At 38.7% G+C, this 24,227-nt stretch overlaps 1 protein-coding gene and 1 non-coding gene across 3 annotated transcripts in view; one reads left to right on the forward strand and one right to left on the reverse strand.

Annotated features, from left to right (window-relative positions):
• The window catches only part of LOC149088755 (regulator of G protein signaling 7-binding protein A-like), a 280,027-nt gene that overhangs the window by 165,926 nt on the left and 89,874 nt on the right, over window positions 1-24,227 (forward strand). For both annotated transcript variants that reach the window (XM_089249778.1, XM_089249787.1), the window contains one exon: window positions 4,469-4,531. The gene's annotated coding sequence lies outside the window, so the exon portion shown is untranslated. The remainder of the gene's footprint in view (window positions 1-4,468; window positions 4,532-24,227) is intronic.
• LOC149088757 (Nuclear RNase P) lies at window positions 7,856-8,148 on the reverse strand. The gene has a single exon (XR_016195449.1).

The raw sequence follows: 24,227 nt of genomic DNA on the forward strand, positions 1-24,227 counted from the left end.
GCTTACCAGATAAAATTGAATATGCGGCTGCGGATAACAATGGCTTTACTTCTCGCTTCTCAAAATATTTCAACTTCTATACGTAAAATTAATTTTAGTGCGTGAGTCATCCCACAGTGCGTAATACTTCATCGACCAAGATATTTTTCTGAAGCGTTTTATCATTTTTAAGTGGCGAGCAAAGAAAAAAAAATTCCCAAAGTTCTGCTATTCAAGGGTAAAATAATAGATTCACCAGCTTATACTGTATACAATAAAAAGCTCACTTGAATAAGGGGAGTTGCATTTTTAGACTAATATGTGCTATATTCGTCTTGTAAGCAGAAATGTTTTTTATCTGCCTGCAATGCATCGTAATGTACCATTGAACTTGATCACTTAAAAAAATATCAGCCATCGAGTGGCAATAACTGTGGAAAAACTCTTACAGACAGTGAATTCCAACAGTTAAATTAAGTAACAACCCAACAGTATGCAACAATGGAACTCGTCCATATATTATCCAATAAATAGGGCTAGATATCATGTCATAGTCGGGGGCATCAATAATGAAGTGATGCAGCTATGCAACTAGATACACTTGTCCAGTTGTACAGATTTGCCGGTGACGGAACCCAGTTGAATCCGCGGATCTTCGGATCCCTCAGCGGAGGATAATTGCTATTACGTGTGCGGAAGCCAGTAGGCTGGCAGGTTATCTACGTCTGTACTACTCATCACGGAAGCGATGCTCCCGTAGACAGAAACAAAATTTAATAGTATGTTGAAAATATTTTTCCAAAGAAATTTCATCGATTCTTTTTTTTTTTCGAAGAGTACGGAGTTTTCTCGAGTCGCTGATTTATGAGAGTTTCTAGAAAAGAATGATACATCTTCTTTCAAGATTTTCTCTTTTTATGAACTAACTTTGCGGAGGCATTTTGCTTTGAAAAGATTGTCACTCCTTCAAACTGTAGTTTTCATAGGCTGAGATTACTGTATAAAAATTGAATAAAAGATCTTTTACAAAGCTTTAAAAAAAACTACCAATAAGCCTAATAGTTGCATTCGCTCGAATGTAAACAAAGTGCTCATTGGTTTTGTAAAATAACTTTTATAAAACATTTATAGTGTAATGTAGTCCTTACTCTTTATTTCAAGATGCCATCAAGTTGACTTTCAGCGATGTATCTACGGCACGTGTTACTTTATAAAAGTTTTAAAAAAGATATTTTGTAACACTCGCAAAATCCAACCAATAAGAGTATCGGTTACATTCAAGTGAATGTAAGCGATATGCTTATTGTTTGTTTATTTTTTTCAAGTTCTGTAAAACATCTTTTATCAAAGTTTTATAGTGTAATACTGGCCTAATAGATATTTTAAGTGGATAGAAGAATCTCAAACATCAACAAATGTAATTACACAGTCTATGTTTGGAATATTTTTAATAAAAAGTGGAATGATTTAAGGGGAAATGGGATCATATTAAGAACACACCAACGAATAAGGCAAATACACGAAAATAAAAAGTGCTAATGCATTTCAACACCAATGGGTGCCGTCTTCAGAGGAAAATTTAACCACTAGCCACGCTGACCGAGTTACCCACTTGGGTTGAATACCAAATCTTAACGCTCGGTTGCTCAGCGGAAGAAGTACGTCTGTTCACTCCAAACATTATGGCATGAAGCTGTGAGCCTGCATGAGATAATAATGCAGCGTCCTAATAGGACGCTGCATTAAGATTTGGTATTCAACCCAAGTGACAAACTCTGTCAGCGTGACTAGTGGTTAAATTTTCCTCTGAAGACGGAACCCATGGTCGTGGTAGCCCAGGTCGATAAGATGCTCGCCTAAAGTACCAAAGAATGTTTAGAGGTGTCGCGAGTTCGATACCCGGTTCGTCCTTGTCAGAAAACTTTCCTGACACAGGGGTACAACAAAAACGGTGAAAAGACCGCAGGGGGAAAAAATTGCTACCGCAAGGAGTACCCCATCGAGGGGTTAGCGCACCAACCCCTAGACGAGTATAAAAAACAAGCCTGCCGTTCGGAATGGGCAATAAATTGTAGGTCCCTGTCTAATTAGCCCTCGTGTGCAGAAAATGACCGTGGTGCAACAAAAATGATCAAATGAGACGGCACCCATTGGTGTTGAAATGCATTAGGACTTTTTATTTTCGTGTATTTGCCTTATTCGTTGGTGTCTTCTTAATATTCTTGGGCAAAGTTGATCAACTCTTCAAATGGGATCATAATTTGATTGAAAAATATATTCCACGAATTTTTCGCATCTTCTTATGTGATCAAAATATTCTCAAGTACTTATCGTACATCTTAAATCAACAATATTTTTTTCAGTATTTTCTCAGACCTCAATACGTATTTACTAATTCATAGAACTTTAAAATTAAAGAGAAAAAATGCACAATTACGACTAGGCTTGGACAGGTTCAGCAGACATCATGGGTGGCCAATGGCTGGTCCGCGGGTTGAAAGTTGATTTTTTTTCTGATCATTATTTAAGCTATTGTTTCCAGCAGCTTAGGTTTCCCTAATTAGCAGACTATTTAACTATTTACGTTCATTATTTCTAATGACAACAATTATTTACTATGCCGTCATCATACTCCATCTTCGAACAATTTTCAATTGCTTATAAAGTTTTTATTATGGGCATTTATTTATTCGCCATCTCATTGGGCAAGTTGCCTGTTGTAACTGAATGCATACTTTATTTATTCGAGTTTTAGGCGAGTTGATTTGAATAAAGTGTGTTACATTTTTACTGCATCATGTACTTTATAACGTGTGGGGCGTGAATGCGCTGTGTATATTGATATACATTATTTGTATCAACATTACATATAGTGTTTCAATCATGTGTGAATTGAAGGAGCATGTGCTTTTAACTACGTTTTGAAATTTTGCCACTATGCTTTTATTTCGAATGATCATAAATCAAAGCAATAAAGCTTCTAATTTCATCAAAAAGTAATTATAATTCTGCAGCGACGCATATAAACATAGAATCGGTATTATATGGTGCATAAAACTGACACAGTTGTGTACAAAAATTAAAAATATATGACATCATTCACGCATCACCATATATTGTTCATTTTCATGGAGAGAAAACTAAATAGAAAACCAACACCTAATTTTACTTGCAAATAACTACAATAAATCATTGCGTTTTTATTTAATAGGTAGCAGCAGAATGTGCAACGAAATGCTTTGCATGCATAAAAGAGCTATTGGTGAGTTAAAACTCCTGCTGCCATCTGAAAAAAATCACATCATAAAATCTTTGTCTGACAAAACCTTTCTCGGTGTTCGTTGAATATAGTTGAGAAACTTCAACTATATATTCATATTCGGCACATCTAAAAAAACTGCGTATACTTGTAAGCGCATGGATCATGCAGTGCAAGCATTCCTGTGGTTCCCAACTTCGAGGTATGAATGCAAGCCGATCTCCCCGTTAAAAAGTCTCGCCGCAGAGAGCAACAGGCCTACAACAGTAAAATCTTCAATTATTACTTTCACTCATAGTTCGAAAAATAGCAGGCCGATGACAGCACTATAACAAGAATTACACAGAAACAAGCTTCATATTAGGTTCACAACACGGACACACACATTCCAACATGTACCAATTCGATAGAAGTTCCGCAGAGGAATATGGACGCGGTGCATGTATGGTTTGTTAGTATTTGTCGTGCAAGCATTCGCAATCGGTTGCTCAGTAATTTGTACGGTGTTGTGAACGATTCTTGAGCTGTTGGAACAGGATCCATCGGGAATCGGTTGTTGAAAGAACACAAAGTAAAGAAAAGGAACACAAAGGAAGTTCGTGTACCCACGAACGGATTAAAACAGCTGAAGGAGGTCGTACGTTACCAGATCGCTGCGCTAATGTATACGCGCCTTAATGTGTAATTGCTGGAATTCTGTTGTAAACATAGTAACCGTTATTATGCAGCACCTCCTAGAGATAGGAGGCCTCCGCACGCTACTCGTGACATCAGCAAGTAGTTCATCCCCACTCAGAATATTCAGAGAAAAAAAATTCCGCTGCACGCGCCAGTATCATCGTTGTGTGGAAAAGAAATGATCTCTCGGGCTCAGAATTGACGATTTCTGTGCCCTACATACAATCACCATGCCATATTTGTGAGTCGACCAGGAAGATTCTAAGTCAAAACAAGAAGAAATGAAATCGGATGCTGTCGTTCAAAATGTGTTTGCTAGGTAGTTTTTTTTAAATGACGTTACAGATTAATTTGGCAACCCGTGCGGAGGCCTTCTATCTATAGGAGGTGCTGTATTTATGGCGCGTAAAATTGACACACTGGTATTCATCATAAAAATCTACCATATGCAGTATCACATGTTATTCATTTCTACGCTGCACACTGATCTAAAACCAATCAGCAATTTTATTTGAATAATTGTAACAAATAGTTTTGTTTTTTATTTGATAGGAGACAGAAGGGATCCCAGTGCAACGCTTTTTACGCATGCGTGAAGAATGCATATGGAATATAGTAAGTCGCAAGGTTTTTTTGCATATCTTACTCATATTTTTTCACCGGTCCTCAAGGAGAAGGCTGTTGAAGAACACTGCGTTAGAGCATGCCCGATTCTCACACAAAACTATCAAGCGTGCGATTCTTTAGAATTTTATCAGAGAAATGTTAATGTGAAAAATCGGTTATATATATTACTCTCTCTCTGTCTCTCTGATAACCAAGCTTTTTTTTTATTTCAAGTATACACACAATCAGACATAAATACAAAAAAAAAACACATGGAACATCAAAACACAAACAAAACAAAAAAAAGGAAAAAAAATGAACACACACTTTATGACCTTTTTTTTTCTTTTGAATAACGAACACAATCGTTGCGGTAAATTTGATAAATTCTCCGACATTTATCACTTTTACCGGTGATTATGAATACCTCCCGAAGGAAACTGGTAAGTATAAAAGAAATAATTTTTTTGAATATTCTCTCGTTCGTGATGGGTGCACTATATATAAACACGCGAGCATTTTAACATAATAAACCTCACCGAATCAATCATTTTAGACCTTAGTTTGAGCAAAATGTCCGGTAAATTTAAGTTATTTATCCACGATCTATCATATTTACCAGTACGAGAGGGTATTTTTAAATATTATATATATATATATATATATATATATTTTTTTTTTCAAATATTATATATATATTTTTTAATAAACTGAAGAGCCAAAAAAACTGGTACAGGCATGCGTATGCAAAAAAGAGATATGGAACCAATCAGAGTACGGCGTTGCGGTCGGCAACGCCTATATATCACAACAAGTGTCTGGCATAGTTGTTAGATCGGTTACTGCTGCTACAATGGCAGGTTATCGAGATTTAAGTGAGTTTAACGTGGTGTTATAGTCGGCGCACGAGAGATAGGACGTAGCATCTCCGAGGTAGCGATGAAATTTGGATTTTCACGTACGACCATTTCACGAGTGTACCGTGAATATCGGGAATCCGGTAAAAAATTAAATCTACGACATCGCTGCGGCCGGAAAAAGATCATGCAAGAACGGGGCTGACGAGAATCATTAAACGTGACAGACTTGCAACCCTTCCGCAAATTGCTGCAGATTTCAATGCTGGGCCATCAACAAGTGTCAGCGTACGAACCATTCAACGAAACATCATCGATATGGGCTTTCGGAGCCGAAGGCACACTCGTGTACGCTTGATGACTGCACGTCACAAAGCTTTACGCCTCGCCTGGGCCGACATTGGACTGTTGATGACTGGAAACACGTTGCCTGGTCTAACGAGTCTCGGTTCCTATTGCTTCGAGCTGATGGACGTGTACGGGTATGGAGACAACCTCATGAATCCATGGACCCTACATGTCAACAGGGGACTGTTCAAGCTGGTGGAGGCTCTGTGATGGTATGGGACGTGTGCAGTTGGCGTGATATGGGACCCCTGATACGTCTAGATACGACTCTGACAGGTGACAGGTACGTAAGCATCCTGTCTGATCACCTGCACCCATTCATGCCCATTGTGCATTCCGACGCACTTAGACAATTTCAGCAGGACAATGCGACACCCCACACGTCCAGAATTGCTACAAAGTAGCTCCAGGAACACTCTTCTGACTTTAGACACTTCCGTTGGCCACCTAAATCCCCAGACATGAACATTATTGAACATATCTGGGATGCAAGATATACAGAAGACTGGATGTTGTGAAGATATTTGTTATTTGAGATGTTAATTTTTTTTTAAGGAAGGAAAAAACTCATCTCTGCCTCTACCGGGAGTCGAACCCGGGTCCCTCGATTGCCGGACGAGTGCTCTGACCACTAAGCTACAGAGGAGATAGAGATTTTCCTTCGCTAGAGCGTATATATGCCGAACGAAACCGTGCAGGCAAAAACGGTAGAGGCAGAGATGAGTTTTTTCCTTCCTTAAAAAAAAATTAATATCTCAAATAACAAATATCTTCACAACATCCAGTCTTCTGTATATCTTGTACTAACAAGTGGAGAGCGACATTCATGTCATATCTGGGATGCCTTGCAACGTGCTGTTCAGAAGAGATCTCCAGCCCCTCTTACTCCTACGGATTTATGGACAGCCTGCAGGATTCATGGTGTGAATTACCTCCTGCACTACTTCAGACATTAGTCGAGTCCATGCCACGTCGTGTTGCGGCACTTCTGCGGGCTCGCGGGGGCCCTACACGATATTAAGCAGGTTTACCAGTTTTTTTGGCTCTTCAGTGTATTATATATATATTATATAAATATTTGAAAAACATTTCCTAAAAAATTTCATTGATTCTTTTTCTCGAATAGAACGGAGATACCTTGAGTTGGTGATTTATCAAAGTTTCTAGAGAGAGAAAAATGATACATCATCTTTCAAGATTTTCTCTTTTGGTGAACCCACTTGCGGAGGCTTGTTTTGAAACGATTGTCGCTCCTTGAAACTGTAGTTTTCTTTAAAGATGTCATCAAGTAGAATTCCAACGATATGTCTAATGCCGGCGTTACAATATAAAAGTTTTTGAGAAGTTTTATAAAAGTTTTTGAGAAATTTTAGATAAGTTTTTGAGAAATTTTAGAAAAGTTTTTGAGAAATTTTAGAAAAGTTTTTGAGAAATTTTAGAAAAGTTTTTGAGAAATTTTATAATAGTTTTTGAGAAATTTTATAAAAGTTTTTGAGAAATTTTATAAAAGTGTTTGAGAAATTTTATAAAAGTTTTAGAGAAATTGTTTTATAAAACTGTAAAGATTCAACCAATAAGAGTATCGGTTACGTTCGATCGAATGTAAGCAATATGCTTATAGTTTTTTTTGTTTTTTTCAAGTTCTGAAAAAGATCTTTTATCAAAGTGTTATAGCGTAATACCGGCCTATTGTTAAGCGGATAGAAGAATCAAACATCAACAACTTTAATTAAACCGTCTATGTTTGGAATATTTTTGATAAAAAGTGGAATGAATTCTTTAAAGGGCAACTAGGATCCTAATTTGATTGAAAAATATGTTCCATGAATGACTGGTAGCCAAGTAGGCTGACAGTTTTAGCCATTTTTGACCCCCTCTCCTCCCTTCCTTGTCAGCATAACCCGCACCCCCCTTACGTCCCTGGTCAGCAAATTTTCGTCGGCCTTTCCCCCCCCCCTCCTAACGCATATTGGGACCAGATATGTACGCGGTAGGGGAAGGGGTGGCATGAGCACCACTATGCCTCTTCCCCCAATGACCCAATGATTAAAAAAACAAAACACTTTGATGCAAAAAATATTTGAAAACAAATTAAAATTTCGGAAGAAAATACCTTTATATGTTTTTATAATTTCTGTTAACTTGAATGCTATTTCAATGCTAGGACCTTACAAATCGAGCTTATATCAGCTAGCCATGAGCATAGTCCCAACTGCACTACCGGCTGAGAGTCGGCGGTTGATTTGGCATCGATCCAACTTCATCCTCAATGTTAACCGTAGCGCAGACCATGTTTCTTTTTGCTCACCCCAATTCACATGGGGGCCCTACTTGGACTTTTCTATGGCTCTTGTCTCAGACCTTCCCAAGGACATATTGAGCTACCAGGAGCTCCGTACGTAGTCCATATCGTAAGCATTACCACCAAGGCTAGGACCACAAAATTTCTGTTTAACAAATTCATTGCCACCTACCTCTAAGCTACAAATTATAAACTTATGGCCCACGGGTTTATATGGTGTGGTCCGCCACCCCGAACCTAATTTTGTGAAAATAAATTAAGCAGCTCATTTTTACACACAGATCACTTAAGTGACCGGTGGCACAAATGCAGAGAATTTAAGTGGAGAGTGACAAATTTTGAGATCACTCAAGTAGGATCATTGACCCACGGCACAGTTCTAGGACACACAAGCGGTCTGTGACACATGTAGAGATCCCCTTATGTGGAATGCCGCGCATTTTCTGAGCACTTAAGCGGCCCACAGCGCAGTTCTACATCACTCTAAAACATACCGGCGGGACATTCCCAAATTATTTAAGTGATCAACGGCATAGTTACAGATCATTTGAGTGACGCGGGAAACAGTTCCAGAGCACTTTAAGTGGAACGGACACATTTCCAGCACATTTGAAGGATCAGTGGACATTTAGAAATCGCTAACGTCAATAGGAAGAATGTTAGTTAGGTGCAACACAAACTGGCGAAAGGTTTTTGGTACACCCTGTAAGATGCCATTAAGAATATCTCATATTTTTATAAATGGGTGGTTGATGATGTAAGCAATATGCAACCCCCCTCTCCCACACTTCATGAAAAGTCAGCAAATCTGAATTCTCACCCCCATGTACGCTGCCGTAATACTTGAATGACCCCTTTATCTACGTATGTACTACTTGCCATGGGTGATCCCGTAGACTGGATTGGATTTTGATAACATTTTCTTTTCAATTACGTTGATTTTTCTTTGTCAAAGTGTATGAAGGTGACTCGAGTTACGAGTACTTCCAGTTACGAACGAAAGGATTACATTAACCTGAAAAATATTTCTCTTTGTTTGAATTGAATCAGACTCTACGTCTCAATCCATTTGCGGAACTTCAATGAGCAGAATCCCATCTTCTTTAAAGCTTTGGTTACGTTAGAAGCCTGAAGACTTTCCTATGTTATGGCATCGAGGGTGCGGTAGTTGGTTGCCAAAGTACTTATCGACAAATGAGTCTTTACGTCATAAAAAAAAAGTATTGTCAAATTCGATATCTATAGCTTCAGTGGTTCCGGCGCGGTGATGATGAATCAGTGAGTCAGTCAAGACATTGTACCCGAATGGTGCAGTGGTAAAGATGCTCGTCTTCCACTATGAAGGTTACCATCAAGGTCCATGGACCCGAATCCGGGCATAGAATATTAGAAGCAAGTTCTTTACCTACCGAGCCTAGGGCGACCACCGATGTATGAAGCCTTCATTTCCCACGCAACTCCACTGGTTGGAAATTGCCGTATGGCGATATATGACCGGAGTTTGTGTGCGGTGTAGTAGTCAGTCAGGACATGTTATTATATATGTATAGATTAAACAAGTTGCAGTCGATAGCGTTGATAGATAATTGTGTGCTGTATTTGTCTTGAAAATGCACCATAACTGTACCATTGCGCTGGATACTTCACGAAATACAAGAGTTGGCAAGTGGCAACAGTATAAAAAAACTCTGTCTCACAGACAGTGAATTCCAACTGTTGAATTAAGTAACACCCAACAGTATGCAACAATAGATTGCAACAATGGGACTTGCCATATATTATGCTATAAAAAGGGCTAGATACCATGCTATAGCCAGGGGCATCAATAATGAAGTGATGCAGCTATGCAACTAGAGACACTTGTCCAGTTGTACAGTTTTGCCGGTGACGGAACCCAGTTGAATCCGCGGGTCTTCGGATCCCTCAGCGGAGGATATTTGCTATAACGTGTGCGGACGCCAGTAGGCTGGCAGGTTATCTACGTCTGTACTACTCATCACGGAAACGATGCTCCCGCAGACAGAAACAAAATTTAATAGGATGTTGAAAACATTTTTTTAAATATTATATAAATATTATTTTATGTTTAAAATGTTATTTATATATATATATATATATTTTAAAGGGTTGTTGAATATTCTTTACTTGTTAACTAGGAGAAGACCCTTTAATTGCCTCTCATTATGAGGACTTGAAGGAATCGACTAGGAGTAGAGGCTTAAAGTCCAATCCGCACCTTCTCGTGGTGCAGCCTGTAAGTAGCCAAGTTTAACACGTGGTGAACGGACGCGGATGGGCTTCCTCCAACCCGCACTGGCCAGCGTGGAGGATTATGGCCAAAAACCCTGTAAAAAAGAAATATGAACTCTGTCAATAAACTAAGGCCCTCAGTCCCCAGCAGTCTGAGTGTGCCTGGTTACGACAGTAACCAGCAAGGCATGAAGACAGAGGGTTCTAAGAATCTCTGAGTTGGACCAGGCTGCCATAAGATGATGACCTTGGCTACGTATAACGGACGATCTCTTCATTCCGAAAATCGTTTGCCGGAGTTGGAAGAAGAACTGGAAAGAATAAATTGGGACATCTTAGGCATCTGTGAAATAAGAAGAAAAGGGGAGGAGAAAATCGAACTTGCCAGTGGACATTTATTTTACTACAGGGTAACAGGTAATGGAAGAACCAGTGGAGCAGGATTTCTCATTCATAAAAAGTGGAAAGATCACATAGTTGAGTTAGATAGTACATCCGATAGAGTTGCAAAGCTGGTTATGCAAATATCAAGCAGATACCGGATACAGATTATACAAATCTATGCACCAACAACAAGCTATTCCGAGGAAGAAGTAGAAGACTTTTATGAAGAACTAGACGAGCTGCATAGTAAAGGAAACCAAAATATCAAGATAGTAATAGGTGACTTCAATGCCAGAATTGGAGAGAGAAGAAATGGTGAAAGCTCAGTTGGAAATCATGGTTACGGTGTACGAAACGACAGAGGAAACAGACTCGTCGAATTTGCAGAGAGTGAACAGTTATGTATCATGAACTCATATTTTAAAAAAAGAAACCCAAAGAAAGTGGACCTGGAGAAGCCCAACTGGAACAACTAGTGAGATCGACTACATCCTATCTAATAAAAAGCATATGATCCAAGACTGCAGTGTTCTCAACAAATTCAATACAGGAAGTGGTCATTGACTGGCTAGATGCAGAATAAGGCTTAATACTAGAATGGAAAGAGCGAAACTTATCAAAAATAGAAAAACTGTCATCGATATGGCAAAGCTTCAAGAACATCGATATAAATTCCAGTTAGAGCTGAAGAACCGATTTGGTTTGCTGTATAACACCACTGAGGATAAACAAGAAGTCACCACGATGAATAAACTTTAACCACTACCCTGAAGAAGTAGCAAAAAAAGTCGCTGGAGAAAAAGAAATCAAACCGGTGAAGAAAATAACAGAAGAAACAAAGAAACTTATGAAAGACCGGAGAGAATTTCAGATTAAGAAGAATGACCCTAAATCAAAAGTGGAATATGCAGAACTTTGCAAGAGAATACGAAAGCGGATTACAGAAGATGTCAGAAAGTTTAATTGCGATATTATAAAGAAAGCATTGGAAGATAATAGGAGCTTAAAATCAGCGAAACGAAAAAACTGTGTGTTGGGAGAAAGGAAATTTTTTCACTAAAAAGAAAAGATGGAAATGAAATCATTAGTATTGTTGAGAAATTTTATAATACTCTATATAAACATGAAGAACAGGGTCGGGACAGAGGAAAGGGAGCAGAAAGAAAATAAAATGAATCCGAATTTGTACAAGTAGCACCTGTGCTGAAAGAGGAAGTCTACAAGGCTATAAGAGATGTATGAAAAAAGGCAAATGCCCAGGTGAAGATGGGATTTCAATAGACATCATTGAGGAAGGAGGAGAAGAATTTTCCAATATGCTAGCTGCCTTGTTTACAAATTGTCTCACAAAATCGGATGTGCCTGAAGATTGGAATAACGCAATGATGGTTCTTCTTTACAAAAAGGGTGAAAAAGAGGATATCAAGAACTATCGACCATTCAGTCTCCTATCAGTAATTTATAAATTCTTCACCAAAGTGCTGACATATAGGCTTGAATCCAAATTAGACGAAGCTCAACCATAGGTGGAGATAGACTTGGAAGTCTGGGGGGGGGGGGGCAAGGTCATTATTGCTGGGGGGGCCAAGATGATGATGATGTCAATTCTTATATACATATATGCATTAGATCAGTCAACTCCACCTTTGACGCTGGGGGGGAGGGACAATGCCCCCCGCGGCCCCCCCGTATCTCCGCCCATGAGCTCAACGAAAAGAACAGGCAGGATTTCGAAGTGGATTTAGTACAATGGATCACATCCAAACAATCAGGGAACTTATAGAGAGACATACGAATACGAATTACCATTGTGTATGGCCTTCATTGATTTTGAGAAAGAGTTTGACTCTGTCTTCACATCTGCTGTTGTTAAAGCTGTAGATGTAATTGGGGTAGAGAAGACTTACATCAATATCATCAAGAAAATATATGACAAAGCAACTGCAACGATTCGTTTGGATAAAGGAAAAGCAAAAATTAAACTTGGAAAAGGAGTTAGACAGGGTAATACTATCTCACCAAAACTTTTTACCGCTGTTTTAGAAGAAGTATTCAGAAAAGTGGATTGGGATAAAAAGGAATTAAAATAAATGGAGAGTTTCTCAACCATTTGCGTTTTGCAGACGACATTGTTGTTATCATCTAAGTTTGGAATAGTTTTTATAGAAGTGGAATGAATTCTTTTAAGGGCACCTGGGATCCTAATTTGATTGAAAAATATATTCCATGAATAACTGGCAGCCTTGTAGGCTGACAGTTTTAGCCATTTTTGATTCCCCCCCCCCTCCTTCCTTGTCAGCAAATTTTCGTCGGCGTTCCTCCACCTCCTAACGCATATTGGGACCAGATATGTACGCGGTGGGGAAAGGGGTGACATGAGCCCCACTATGCCTCTTCCCCCAATGATTAAAAAAAACTTTTATGCAAAAAATGTTCAAAATTTCGGAAGAAAATACCTTAATATGTTTTTATAATTTCTGTTAACTTCAATGCTATTTCAAGGCTAGGACCACAAAATTTCTGTTTAACAAATCCATTGCCACCTACCTTTAAGTCACAAATCATAAACTTATGCCCACGGGCCAAATGTGGCCCTCGGAGTTATCTGATGTGGTCCGCCAACCCGAATTTAATTTTGTGAAAATGAACTAAGCGGCTCATTTGCAGATCACTTAAGTGACCGGTAGCACAAATGCAGAGTATTTAAGTGGCCCGTGACACATTTTGAGATCACTTGCGTGACCCACGGCACAGTTCTAGGATACTCAAGTGGTCTGCGACACATTTAGAGATCCCCTTATGTGGAATGTGGCGCATTTTCTGAGCACTCAAGCGGCCCGAAGTGCATTTCTACATCACACTAAAACAGACCGGCGGGTCATTCCCAGATTATTTAAGTAATCAACGGCATAGTTACAGATCATTTGAGTGACGCACGGCACAGTTTCAGAGCACTTCAAGCAGCCCGCTACACATTTCTAGAACACTTCAGCGGCCAAGACGCATTTCCAGCTCACTTGAAGGATCAGTGGACATTTGGAGATCGCTAAAGGTGTTCTAAAAGGGACTTATCAATGGGAAGAATGTTAGTTAGTTGCAACACAAACTAGCGAAATGTTCTTGTTTTTGGTACACCCAGTATATAAGATGCCATTAAGAACATCTCTTAAATTTTCAAACGGTGGTTTATGACGTAAGCATTATTCAACCCCCCCCCCTCCCGTCATGAAAAGTCAGCAAATCCAAACTTCCCCCCATCCATGCTGCCGTAATACTTTAATGACCCCCTTAATCGTATGTACTACATGTCATGGGTGATACCGCAGACTGGATTTGATTTTAAAAACATTTTATTTTCAATTACGTTTATTTTTCTTTGTCAAAGTGTATGAAGGTGACTCGGCTTACGAGTATCCCCAGTTACGAACGAAAGGATTACATTAACCGGAAAAATATTTCTCTTTGTTTGAATTGAATCAGATTCTACGTCTCAATCCATTTGCGGAACTTCAATGAGCAGAATCCCATCTTCTTTAAAGCTTTGGTTACGTTAGAAGTCTGAAGACTTTCCTATGTTATGGCATCGTGGGTGTTAATTTGCGGTAATTGGTTACCAAAATACAATCGAAAAGATATTATCTATAAAAAAATAGTCCATTCTTGGGTACTTCGGTTTTTTATCCGAAGTTTTCTTATCAATAGGTCCAGTATTGAACTCATATTTTCCTGAAAAGGAAATAAGATTTCATCGTGCGATCAAACTTTAGTATGTAGATTGATCTTTAAAAGATACACACTGGGTTTTTTGTTGAGCTCTAATCATGATGAAATAAAACGTGCTCGTTATACAGTCAGCCCGCTTTCTACGTCGTTTTTAATCGCTCAAAATTCACTCAAAAATGACGAAATCTGCAATCAGATGAAGATAACTATGACACTGGATAACAAATTTTGACGAAACTTCTGCGACCCAAACAAAACTAGTCCGTTTTTTTGTAATGCGGGGTGCTGAATACGAACTTGACCATAAAGAAGGCTGGATTAATCACGGATTTCTTTACAATTGCACATTTGATACACATATTATAACACATTACTAGTCCAGTTATAGTTTAGCCGGCGACGGAACCCCAATTGATACCGCGGATTTCCGTTTCCCTCAGGGGAGGATAATTGCTATTACGTGTGTGGCTGGCAGCTTATCTACGTCTGTACTACTCATCATGGGTGCTCCCGCAGACACGAGTCTTGATTGAATTTTGAGAACATTTTCATTTCAATTACATTGATTGATTTTTGTCAAAGTGTAGGAAAGTGACTCATGTAACAAGTATTCCAAGTCACGAACTAAAGATTTACACTAACCTGAAATATATTTCTTGTTTTGTTCGATTCGTGGAGCAGAATCCCCGACTTCTTGAAAATGTGGTTAAGTTAGAAGGCTGAACCTTTGATATTTTGTCACCAGCTGTTATTAGTTACCAGACTAATAACGGCAAGATGTTATCCCCTTCCTAAAAAAAAAAAAGTAGTCCATCCTCAGGTTCTTCGGTTTCTCATCCGAAGTTTTCATATATAGCTTCAGAATTCAACACATATTCACGTGAAAGGAAGTATAAGAAAAAACGGAGTTTCATTTCATCATATGATCAAACCTCTAAAATGCAAATCGATCCTTTTGGAAGAAGAATATACTGGTTTGTTGGTTGAGCTCTAATCATGCTGAGATCAGCACGAATATTCAACTTCTTGAAAGAATAGGAAAAGAAAAAGTTTTTTTTATCGTAAACTTTTTCGCAAAATACATATAACGCTTCAAGAACTCTCTTCTCGTATATATTTCCGATAAAAATGTTTTTGTTGCATCAAAGAAAACTATATTCTAAGAAACACGAAATTTTAAGGAAGAATATTTTTCAGAAGAAGAAAAAAATAACCATAATTTTCTATTCTTTGATTGATCGTGTTTCAAGTTTATTTTATTTCCGGGATCGAAGGGAAAACACAAAAATGTCCTAAAAGATATCGATTTGTTCTCAAATTTTAAAATATCCATAGCGTGGAGAAGATTATGAAGGATATGCATTATACATATTTTATGTACAGGGTGTTTCACGAAGGGCCCTAAGTTTGAAAATAAATAACTCAGAAAGGGGCATGAAGCCAGTGGTATGTTTATTAAAAAAACCGTAATAATCTGATACAGAAACCTCAAAATTTTAGTTATAAATTGCGCCGATAGATTGCGCCGCCGCTGGCGGCATCACAGATTCCTAAGAAGGTCGTCGAAGATTTCGCCGTTGAAACGTGACCGCTATTAGCGTATAGTGAAAAAAATTCCGGAAGGGATGTATTCCATGGAGGAACGTGTGTTTTTATTGTGTTGGGGGGGGGGGTGTACCACCGATTAAATCACACACCTACTGCCACAAGGAGAAATTTTCAAACGCGATTTTAAGTCACAAAACGCCCAGATGGGAAAATAATTCCTGAGCTATTCAGAAAGTTCCAACAGACAGGCAACGTGGCCGATGCGTAAGTCGGAAATGTGTGTCCTACTCACTCCATCGTTATACCTGAAAATGCAACGACACTTGCTGCAGTTATTGAGCGTCATCCGAATAAATCTGTCCGCAGACTTGCAGCTGAATCCGGAATCACGCCATCCAGCACATACAGAATCCTGCGGAAGACATTACACATGTTTCCGTACATGATTCAATGAGCCATATCAGTTCGAGCTGAACGACAATGAGAGGATTTAGCTAAGGAGATGCTCAACATGATTGATGTTTCTGGTTTCGATGTAGCCCGAATATGGTTTACAGACGAGGCACATGTCCATGTGGATGGTGTCGTCAACAGACACAATTGGCGATTTTGGGGTCACAATTGGCGATTTGATTTTTCACATTTGTCTCACGCAGGACCACTCCATTGCCCAAAACTTACCGTTTGGGCTGCAATCTCCTGCAAAGGCATCATTGGGCCCTTTTTCTTGCGAGAAACGGTGACGACTGACCGGTTTATTGCGCCTTTGAAGCAATTTGTCGCCACTCAACAAACGTTGGACGATCGACCAGGCACGGCGTGGTTCTTGCAAGATTGTGCTCACCCACACCGTACACAAGTAGTTTTGGACTTTCTGAACGAATACTTCGATGATAGTTATAGCGTTGAACTATTCGACGGTTAAGGGAAAAGGCTCCGTATTCACCCGACCTCACCCCCTGCGACTACTTTCTGTGGGGCACACTGAAGAACATTGTTTACCGCAGCAATCCTTTAACACTCGACGAGCTGGAGGAGGCTTTTTGTCAAGCTGGTGCGTCGATTTCCGGTGACCACTACAGAGAGTCAATGACAATTTCATTCTTCGTTTGCGACATGTGTGTTGTGTGAAAGGTGCACATTTTGAATCGCTTTTGATGTGAATGCAACGAGGCCTGCTTGGGTTACCCACTATGTACAGCCTATTTATTGTAATGCCGCCTGCGGCGTCATCTATCGGCGCAATTTGTAACTAAAATTTTGAGGTTTCTGTAATAGATTCTTACGAAACCATATTTGGGCGACATCGAAACCAGAACCATTAATCATGTTGAGCAGCAGCATCTCGTTAGCGAAATCCTCTCGTTGTCGTTCAGCTCGAACTGGTATGGCGCGTGTGCCGGCATTGAATCATGTACGGAAACATGTGTAATGTCTTCCGCAGGATTCTATATGAGCTGGATGGCGTGATTCCGGATTCAGCTGCAAGTCTGCGGACAGATTTATTCGGATGACGCTCAATAACTGTAGCAAGTGTCGTTGCATTTTCGGGTGTAACGATTGAGTGAGTAGGACACACATTTCCGACTTACGCATCGGCCACGTTGCCTGACTTTCTGAATAGCTCAGGAATTATTTTCCCATCTGGGCGTTTTGGGACTTAAAATCGCGTTTGAAAATTTCTCCTTGTGACAGTAGGTCTGTGATTTAATCAGTGGTACACCCCCCAACGCAATAAAAACACACGTTTTTCCATGGAATACATCCCTTCCGGAATTTCTTTCACTATACGCTAATAGCGGTCAAGTTTCAACGGCGAAATCTTCGTTCTTGGCGTCTTAGGAATCTGTGATGCCACCTGCGGCGCCATCTATCAGTGCAATTTGTAAATAAAATTTTGAGGTTTCTGTATCAGATTCTTACGGTTTTTTTTATTAAACCTACCACTGATTTTTCATGCTTCTAATATATCACCGTTTCCGAGTTATTTATTTTCATAGTTAGGGGTCCTTCGTGAAACACTATGCATGAGGTGTAGTGATTGAATAATATAACGGGGAGATAAGCTGGCATTTGTGCCTCGAAATCGGGAACCGTAGAAAACTAACTTCAGCCGCCCACTAATGTGGAGACAAGGAAAGACTACTGCTCGATGGCGTAGTATTGTGTTGAAACATCACCAGATGTTTTGTGATCTATTGTATAATTGCAGTAAAACCTCGTTAAGTCGTCACTCCGGTTAAGTCGTCATATTTCTTCAGACCCTTCCAGCTCTCATAGACCACAATGTTATTAAACCCTCGTTTACTCGTCGCTAATTTCGGTTAAGTCGTCACTATGAAAAAGTTTGAGAAAGAGGAACAGACTATTTTTATGGCTCCCATTAAAAAAAGAGCTTGTTAACAGCATTGCCATATGCTTAAAAGTCACCATAAAATCCTATATACCCAAAACGGAAAGTAACGAAAGTTAAGCTGGGGAAGTTCATTTGCCTTATAAGGTTTTTGGAACGTTGGGAACTGTTCAAGCTAGAACTCATTTCTGCCTGGGCTCCATTGGAGAAACTGGACAAAACGCGAGACACCCAAGCTCTGTCGCAAGAAGTAACGTAAGCACTTCGCCCCAACCCCCCGGGGGGGGGGGTGGTCAGGGCACCTCCGGCAAAACCAAAATTTATTGATATGTCAAAGATTACATATAGTGCAAGGAAATAAAAAATTATGTAAATCGAAGAACCAAATTAATCAAGTCAAAGTGCAACGAGCACGGATAATAATCGTAGAAAGCATGGACTCTACTAATTTAGGGGCTTGCAATTTAAGCAAAATCTTTGTTGAAAAAAATTAGACATTCTTTCCCAAGTTGACGTCTTCTGTGTACTTTTCCCGGCCCAGGGCCCCTCCACCAAGTCAAAAGTGTTCGAGATTACTTTGTAGTTGCATCATGAACTACTGATGAAGAATTCAAACACTAAAATTAAATTTGATGTATATGTAAAATTAATGTGCACAATAGAAAGTTTCTATTATGAAGAAAAGCTACCTTATTCAAATAGTTGCTCTGTTAGTCTATAAATTAAAAATTACTAGTATAAATCAAAGAGTACATTACATTTCACCACAATAATGTAAATAATAAAAGATAGAAAAAGATAAAAAATTGCTATTATTTTTTCTTTCGCAATCTATAGATTTTATTAATATTGTTATTTTGATTCATACTTTAATAAATGTCACATTACTTTAAATTTATACTATTTTTTCATAACATTGCACATTAAAACTGACGGAACTCCTCTTAAGTCGTCACTCCGCTTAAGGCGTCATAATTTTTCGATAACTTGAGGTGACGACTTATCGAGGTTTTACTGTATTTGTAATTTAAATATATTTCATTTGTTGCGCTGTTTTGACATAGATCCCGATGACGTGCAGTGAGCATAGTTACTCTTGTGTAACTTCGGCTTCCGAGAGTTGCACTTTGAAATTTTGCATAACTTTTTAACATTTTGAATGCCATTCTATTAACCTACATTTTCTGTCTGATTAGCCTGATGCAAAAAATTTCGAAACCTAATTCTTTGAATTTATTTCGAAACATTAACGATGCTTTTTTCCCCTTTACTAATGCGGATGGAAGTTTACGAGGAAGGAAAAGGGGGGAAAAATCTTGCTAATCAGATAAGTTTTGATACTCAACAGTGTTCAAGGGCCCCGAAGCGCAGGACAAAAATTCGCCAAGTTACGACAACACTAAATCTCATTCCCAAAAACTGTATGGTTTAGAGAGATTAATGCGACCCGAGTTTGACTATAAAACTCCCCCCACGAAGTCCATTCTGGTACTAAAAGAAACGAGAACAATATAGCATCATAAATGGATTTCCCTACGGTACTATATTTTGAGGACCTCGTTACAAGAGGAAATTATCGTTATATAGGGACCCGTTTAATCTAAAGGATCGTCAAAATATCGTACCGAGAAGATTTATGGATGGCTCGTGGAAGATAAATATATACACATAGCTGTAGATAGCGTTTGGTTCACATTTTGGTCCCGGAGAGGAAAATCAAAATAAAAACTCGGATATAAAACTATGGAAAGTATAAGAAAAGTAATGTGTAAAAAATTCGGACATGCGGCTTTGTTTCTGACGGTGAGAAATAAGAGAGATTTTCCCGGGTATTTATAATGCTTTACTTCCTTATACCAGAGATCTTCAACCTTTATCTAGTAGCGAGCACTGCCTCTACCCATCATCAAAAGAAGAGCACCCCTTACGGCATGTTTGACAAACAAATGCATGAAGGCAGGATGATTTCAATCTCTGAATCGAATTTGTACAAGTTGTTTAATTCGAACGTTGATCAAATCACACAGTAGCATCGAGCACTCGGGGTGCTTCAAGCGCGACCCAACCCGCAAGGGTAAAAGGCTTACATCCCTGGAGGGACAGAGTCTGGGCCGTGACTGGTTTGTCGGGGTGCTTCAAGGAGCACCATGGTTGAAGGCACCTGCCTTAAACCTTCGATACTTTGACTTAAATGCTCCTGTCAATCGTTATTTTCGAAAACACATGGTTATTTCTTTGAAGCTGAATTCATAAAATTCCAAATGAACGTGCGATACATAGGACACCAAAATTAATTTGTGTATTAAAAAATTTGAAATTAGTATTTAATTAGATTTTTTTACGTGATTCGATAAAAGATTTTGATTATCACATTTCAACGGATCCTATCCCTTTGCTTGATCCAATAATTTCAACTTCTGATAATTATGCTTGTCGTAACGGAACATGAATATGAGAGACTAGAATGAATTAGACTTGAAACACAGATTTTACTTCTTTATACGTTCACGTCAGCAGAATAAATTCAACCCAGTTCTTTGCGTTTGTTTTACTTCTCGCCTCACTATGGCGAAGCTTTCCTGCAAACCCTTGAACAGAAGTTGCTTTTTTTCCCTCCCCATTCTTTCTACACTTCTGTTAGTGCTTTTCCCCGTTATGTACAGTATATTTCTGCTACACAGGGTGCTCTGCAAGCACTACTACGGCCTTTATCTCATCAACCGTCCACCGTAGAGGTATGATTCTAACTTACAAAATGCTCAGAAGTTGTTCAAAAATTGCTCTGTACCAATTTTCAGAGTAAAAATGCAGTGCCACAAAATAAGAAATCTAAATGTTTATACGGTCCCCATTGTTCTCTAACTTGTAATTAGGAAGTTGTTGTTGCCCTGTATCTCCTGAGGCCAACATAAAAAATTCCATGGTTCCAAGTGCAACATTCGCTACAACATTTTGAATTAAAAAAATCGGAGAAAACTTATATAAAACAGCGAAAACTAACGGGCAACGCTCCTTTCATAACTTTTCTCATATTTCCCAATTCGAATATTTCAGCGAATATTGCATTTAAAAAGTTGGATTTTTTTTTTATTGGACTCAGGGGCGCGAGACTGAACAACAACTTTGTAATTGTAAGCTAGAGGACATGGGGACCGTAAAAAAATTTAGATTTCTTAATTTCGTTATGCGCCGTATTTTCACTCTCAAAACTAGTACAGGAAAAATTTTTAAACTCTTTTTGAGCATTTTTGGAATTGAAACTATATCTCTACGACGGACTGTTGATGAGGTAAAAGCTGCGTTAGCACTTACATGACACCCTGCATAGATGGGAAGAGCAAAATAGAACACATAGGGTGAGGGTGGAAAGAGAAGTCGTAGTCTCTTGTATCTGTTTATCCATTTTATACTTGTTTTTCCCTTTTCTATTTATCTTTTTCTTCCTTTTATATTGCAACAAGACTTCGAGGTTGCAAAACAAGAAGCGGTTCGACGGACAAACACAGATTTACTTACAGAACAGTAATTTACACGTATTTACAAGCTAATCAGAGAACTAACAACTTTCTCGCAAAGTTTGAACACGACTGACTGAATCTCCTTGTGCCTCTCTGAGCCTGTCTAGCCTGCCATCTTGTGAGCGCCGCACTATTTATAACCCCGGAGAAACTTCGAGAAAAATAACATTCCACAAAATTCTATTTTACAGTTTACAAGTTGGCGGCGCTACCGTACGGAGGGGTTGAACCAATGTCTGGAGGGGCGGGACTTTCTGGAATGTTCTCATCAATAGCAGCTTCCTCCGATGAACCGAAACCGGCATCCACCGATTTCGATATTTCTGAGAGCCATCGAACAAATCGCGCCATCTATCGCCTACAAATCGTAACAATATTTATATACTTTTCTAACTTTAATATTTATTCTTTCCTTTTTGTTTCATATATATATTTTTTTCTTCCTTTTCTTCTTTCTCCTTCATTTTTTAACGCGCGGTGAAGTTACGCAAGGTTACCAGATTTATCGCCGAGACGTTAAATACAGAGATCACCCAAATGTATTACCCAAAGGGGGTTAAAAAATAGGTCTGTATCTAATTAGGTTGGCTTTTCGATCCGCACCAAGGAAAAAAAATACAAACAATGACACACTCTAACACTTTATTCCCTAGCACTTCCTTTAGGGCAGGGGTGCACACTACACAATCTTTTCAGTACGTGCGCCAGATGTGCGGTATTTTTGCATCTCGCACCAAGAAAACCTGCTAATATAGGGTGACCATATGATCCATATTTTACGGAACATTCCCATGATATCAGTGTCTCATGGTCTCAATGTTTTTTTTCGATTCAATTCAATTTTATTCATAAACACAGAAAATGCACAATACATTTTTAGGATTTGTGAAACACATATTATCGCATTGAGAAACCACGATATTATTAGCCAGCCACCAAGACGTAAATATAGTCGTATTTTATTCTTTCATTACCGTCGTAGACATTCAAAGTGAGAAAATTGATAGTGTTACGAACTATGAACGATAGATGGCGCAATTCTTTATCGCATTCTTCTGTTGGCAACAAGAGTTGATACCGGTTTCGGTTTATCGGAGAGGGATGCGATTAGTGAGAACATTCCAGAACCGTCCCACACCTCCATACGGTGGTGCCGCCGACTTGGAAACTGTAAAATAGAATTTTGTGGAATGTTCTTTTTCTTGAAGTTTCTACCAGGGTTATAAATAGGGTGGCGCTCACAAGATGGCGGGCTCGAATAGAGAGATTCGATGAACAGTCAGTTGTGTTTAAACGTTGAGAGAAAGTTGTTAGCTCTCTGATTAGTTTGCAAATACGTGTATAAATTGCTGTTCTGTAAATAAATCTGTGTTTGTCCGTCGAACCGCTTCTTGTTTTATAATCTCGAAGTCTTGTGAAAAATTATTCGGAACAATAGTAATCACAGATCATGTTTTTCAAAAAACAGGAAAGTTTCAACTGTTTTTAGGGTATTTTTGGACTGCTGATTTCTTTTCAAAACTGCTATTACTTTTGTTCGATTGGCACTAGTTTTTGAAATAATGCATACTCTTTATTATTTAAACGCTGTCTGGATAACTAATGAGAAATTCGATTTTCACTTTATCTCCAAAACTAAAGTCAAATTGGCAAAATAAGTGCCAGATTAGGAATCAGTTCCCCAAAATCACTGAAATATCGTTGAGAACAAAATCAGTGTTATTACTAGTTCTAGTTTTTGGGTGTTTCTCGTACATGTCATTTCCTAGAACAACTTGAAAGCCAATATTTCATCTCTCATTACTTCATGTATGCATATTTTCGAAACTATCGAATCCATAAATAATTTCACGCAGACATTAAACCAAATCAATCGCTATGGAGAAGGGTTCCATAAAATACAATCGAGTCCAAGAGAGGAGTATAATGAATTCCAAGAGACTGGAGAAATCCCTTCGTTACAACGAAATTTCGTTGCAAAGGAATTACAGGTTTTTGTTTTGTTCCTACGTAAGCTTATCTGGGGGATTAAAAAAAGTGTTCGTTAAATTGAGGTTTTCGCTATAACATTATTCGTTAAAACGGGATTCGACTATATCATGGTGTTATTATTTTGGTAACAAATAACTGCAACTGCACGATGCCATAACGTGGCAAAAGCTTCAGGGAAAATGAGATTCTGCTCCTTTAAAGTTCTGCAAATGGAATTAGACCATGAGAAATATTTTTCATCTTAATATAATCGTTTGGTGTGTTCGCAACTTTGAATAATCGTAACTCGAATCAGCTTCATACACTTTGAAAAAAAAATTAATGTAAAATTTAAAAGAAATTTTTTTCAAAATACACATACAGCTCGTGTCGGAAGAGAAATAGTAGTAGTCTTGTACAAACGTAGATAAACTGCCAGTCTACTGATCCG

Source organism: Pholcus phalangioides, unplaced genomic scaffold (genome assembly GCF_987345545.1).
Source record: "Pholcus phalangioides strain wild (caught in Gottingen) unplaced genomic scaffold, Ppha-v1.0 ptg000003l_1, whole genome shotgun sequence".
NCBI classification, from domain to species: domain Eukaryota; kingdom Metazoa; phylum Arthropoda; class Arachnida; order Araneae; family Pholcidae; genus Pholcus; species Pholcus phalangioides.